We start from the raw sequence: 4849 nt of genomic DNA, 5'->3' as shown, positions 1-4849 counted from the left end.
TGCATTCTTGAAGGTTTTTAGGCAAGAAGGGAAGGAGATCAAGAGAAAGGAGAGCCATCCAAGCATCATTGTGTTTTTCAGCTGTATCATTGAGGTATATCTCGTTTTTCCCCTGTTTCTATGCTTAAGATTTCACTTAAGACACTCTTGAGCAATTCCTCAAGCTTGTTTGTGCTTAATGTTTCGTAATAAGTGGATTGGCCTTTAGATCTAGGCAAGATTGAGCTCCAGGAGCTCAGATCTGTTAGCTTTATGGCCCCATGTGGCTTGTTCATCCTAGATCTACCCTTTTGAGGCATTTTGAACCCTAAAATCCATATTAGTGAGTATCCACACGTAAAGTTGGAAACTTTACGTGTGATTTGTGTCCTAGAAGTCCAGATCTATGAATGGCATGGACTGAAATCGAGTAAATCGGTGTATTTGGTGGATGCATGGCGACGACTCGGCGAGTCGTATGGGTGACTCGGCGAGTCTGGTCGCGAGTCACCGATTTGGTCCCTTCATGATGTATCGAGTTGAGCCGTGAGTCACAGGGGGTGACTCGGTGAGTTGGGAGCTGAACTCACCCATGTTAGGACTCGACGAGTCAATGCCCTGACTCGGCGAGTCCAAGGCAATCTTCATAGATCAAGAACAGACTCGGCGAGTTGTTCATACAACTCGGCGAGTCTTAGCATAAAGTGTTCTTCGGATGAAGATGAACTCGACGAGTTGTTCATACAACTCGGCGAGTAGGATGAAGAGGTTGAACGTCAGTTTAGAAGATGAACTCGTCGAGACATAGCCCAACTCGACGAGTAGAATCAGGGACCCAGGACAATAGTTTGCTAGGGACTCGGCGAGTGGAGATCCACTCGGCGAGTCGGGTAAACTAATAGTTGACTTCGATTTGACTTAGGGCTAGACCAGGGGTAAAATGGTCTTTTTACCCAAAGGACAGTTAGCAGTGTATGATTAAGTATATTGTGGGAATTACAACCGGGGAGTTTCCGAAGCAGCAGCAGCAATAGTAGGTGATCAATTCCCACACAGACCAGCAGCTATTTCGAGGTGAGTTTCCTTTCATTAGTAACGGGTCTAAGGCACCAAGGTCGGCCCGCATAGATGAGACGTTAGTATTATAGTGTGGGCCGAGCCCGTATCTATTAGTCGAGTTGATTGTGATATATACCAGTATGATAGAACTGTTTATACTTGTTGTCTGCGTGATACTTGTATGATATGTGTTGACGGTTGGGTGTGGGCGAGGCCCGTATCCCTCCGAGAATGGAGTGTGGGCTAGGCCCGTATCTCCCAGGTAGCGAAGTGTGGGCGGGGCCTGTATCTTCACGAGTGTGGGCGGGGACCGTATCTCTCAGAAAGTGAGGTGTGGGCGGGGCCCGTATCCTCACGAGTGTGGGCGGGGCCCGTATCTCCTAATTGCATGGTATTTGTTATATGTTGTATGGTATGGGGTATTATGGGGGAGCTCACTAAGCTTTGTGCTTACGGTTTCAGTTTTGGTTTCAGGTACCTCCTCAGCTAGGGGAAAGGAGCCGGCACGGTAGCAGCATGTCACACACACACTCTTCGGTTTCCGCATTACGAGATTCACTGGGATTGTACTCTGATATTTGATGGATTGTATGGTTTGAATATTAAAACATGGTTTGCGATGTGTTATGGCGTGATCAAACAATGCTTTTATTTATTAATGTTTTCTAAAAGTAATATTTTAAAAAATGAAAATTTTTGGACATGAAAATTGGGTCGTTACAAGTTGGTATCAGAGCCCTGGTTTGAGGGATTCGGACACGCCTTCGGGAGTGTCTGAACTCAAATCGAGGGATTGAAAGATTTTCCAAAAGAAATTGTTCTTTAAAATCCGGAAAAGAGTCATAAGAAAGAGCGAAGTGTGTGACGTGCGCGACCGGCCGAGCTCAAGTAAGTATTCCCCATAGTACCCATACAAGTTTATGTTATGTTTATCAGCTTACGTAGAACTGCATGCTAGAATAGGGCTAAGGATCTAGGAGTGATGCCTTATGTGCCTGCTTAGGTGTTACAGCTTTATGAATATTGCATGCTAGAATTGAGTAGACAGTAGTAGGATAGCCTGTTTAGGTTATGCCTGATAGTATGAGCTTAGCATCCTATGTTAAGTGTCGTTTCTTGTTATAACGATAGTTTTGGCTTGAGTCTGTTTCCCCTTATCCGAATGCTGCTTGCTTCGTGCTTTGTGGGGTTCTGAGTACTGGGAGTTAGCCACTAGGTAAACACGTCACACCACATGTAATCAGGGTTGAATAATCCCAAAGTATTGGAACTGGCCCTATTGCGCAGCTCTTGTTTGAGTCCAACCATTGTAGGGACGGATCTTTTACTTGAAGGATTATCTAATCCTCGTCCCATGTGATGGTGTTTAGGTGGTGGCTAACTGGCACTATGAGGAGACCTACAGCAGTTGAGGACCAATCGTGTTGAACTTGAGTTTTCCCTAGGGCAAGCCTAGGATGAGAATGACAGAGAGTAGCAGTAGTAAAGGGGATCTGGTGAAGTCGAGGAATTTCTCGGGGAAGGTACGGATAGATGTGAAAGGTAGTATGGGCCCGTACTACTGGAAGCAGAGGATCCGTACCCTAGCCGAGGAAGGCCAAGACGAGACCAAGGAACCTGTAAGTAGTTGAGATCCCTCAGAAAGTAGCAGTATCACTAATGATTATTATGACGTTTTGCAGAATGGTGGTACTTCGACCGAGACCGACAGATGGCGGGTCAGGAGAGGGGTCAGGTTCGGGATCAGGCACCGAGCCGATTGACGAGAGGCTACGTGAGTTCATCACGTCGGAGATTACCAGGGGCATCCTTGAGTTGACCCCCATCCTCTTTGGGTCGATCAAGGAAGGGATCATAGAGTTGATGGAGGATCGCCTACGGGCATTCAGGAGCGATTTAGCCCCTAGCCAGTCAGGATCTCGCACACTGTCCTTCAAGGACTTCAGGGGCAGTGGTGCGCCGGATTTCCATGGGGTGAAGGACCCCATTGTCGCCAGGCGGTGGATTGCGGATATCAAGTCCGCCCAGTTGACTAGCTTCTGCCCCGAGGGGTCGAAGGTGAGGTACGCAGCAGGGTGTTTACGGGACTGAGCCCGGGATTGGTGGGAGTCAGTGGGTGACTCGTTGGGAGCCTCGGCTATCGAGGCAATGACCTGGTCGGACTTTGTGTCTAGGTTCAGGGCAGAGTTTGCGCCGGCGGTCGAGCTTCAGCAGCTGACCAGGGAGTTTCTAGACATGAGGCAGACGACAGAGACCGTGGCGGAGATCACCGCCAAGTTTCGTGAGAGGGCTTTATTGGTGCCCCAGTATGCCGGTGACGAGGACATGAGGAGGACTCGTTACCATGATATGCTACGAGCTGACATCCGGGAGCATGTTAGTTTTTCGGCTTGCCCCACCCTGGACTCCATGATTGCCAAGGCTAGGGAGAGAGATAGATTTGGAGCACATCCGGAAACGGAAACTAGAGGACGGTCAGGCAGGAGGGGCTTCGGGGAAGAAGCCCAAGGGACCAGACGGTAGACCGAAAGGTCATTCAGGATCGAGCCGCTGCGGGAAATGCGGCAGGACGCACGTGGGGATGTGTAGGATGGGATCAGGAGGCTGCTACAAGTGCGGCAAGACAGGGCACTTTAGCAGGGATTGTACTGCTCCAGTTTCAGCTATTCAGACATCCGAGTTGCTGTGTTTTCACTGCAACCACAGGGGCCACAAGAAGGCCAATTGCCCCCAGTTGTCAGTTGCAGCGCCAGTGAAGGCGCCGGCTCCAACGACCCTGCGGATCACGGACGGTCGGCAGGGCAAGGCAGAGGCTCCAGTAGTGAGGAGTCGGGCCTTTCAGTTGACTGCCGAGGAGGCACGCGCCGCGCCCGATGTGGTGACGGGTATGATTCTTTCCTTCTATCTTTTGTTTTATGTTGTTATGATATTGATATGTGCTCCGTGTGTATGCATGTGTATTAGGGTCGTTCCATGTGAACGGCATTCCGGTTCAGGTATTGTTCGACTCGGGTGCATCCCGATCGTTCGTTTCCCTTGCTCTTAGCAAGAGATTTCATGAGACTTCAGGCGAGTTAGATTGCCCGTTAGAGGTAGAGATTGCTGACGATCGATCGGTGCGAGCATCGATGGTGTTTCGGGATTGTGTTCTGCGACTGTTTGAGGAGCGTTACCTGGTAGACTTGGTTCCCATCCCATTGCGTGGGAACAAGGTGATTATTGGTATGGATTGGTTGAGCCCTAATGGGCAGTGATAGATTGCACACAGCAGCTAGTGCGAGTCAGGACCCCAAGCGGGGGAGAGTTAGTGATTCATGGAGAGCAATCGCAGTGTGGACCCACTGTATGTTCAACAGCGAGGGCTAGGCGCTACCTTCAGCAGGGATGCGCGGGTTATGTCGCGTATGTGATGGATACCCGGGAGGCGGGTAAGGCGAACGTGAGCGAGGTCCCGGTGGTTCGAGATTTTGCAGATGTTTTCCCGGAGGAACTACCTGGGATACCCCCGGAGCGACAGGTGGAGTTCAGGATTGACCTCATTCCCGGTGCGGCTCCGATAGCCAAAGCACCATATCGGTTGGCTCCTCCCGAGATGCAGGAGTTGTCTACGCAGCTACAGGAGCTGCTGGACAAGGGATTTATTCGGCCGAGTAGTTCACCCTGGGGAGCCCCGATTCTGTTTGTAAGAAAGAAGGACGGGTCGCATCGGATGTGTATAGATTATCGGGAGCTGAACAAGGTAACGGTGAAGAACCGATACCCGCTTCCGAGGATTGACGACCTATTTGACCAGCTTCAGGGAGCATCTTGG

Source organism: Lactuca saligna, chromosome 8 (assembly GCF_052625555.1).
Source record: "Lactuca saligna cultivar CGN05327 chromosome 8, ASM5262555v1, whole genome shotgun sequence".
Classification (NCBI taxonomy): Eukaryota; Viridiplantae; Streptophyta; class Magnoliopsida; order Asterales; family Asteraceae; genus Lactuca; species Lactuca saligna.
This window is presented reverse-complemented; position numbering follows the sequence as displayed.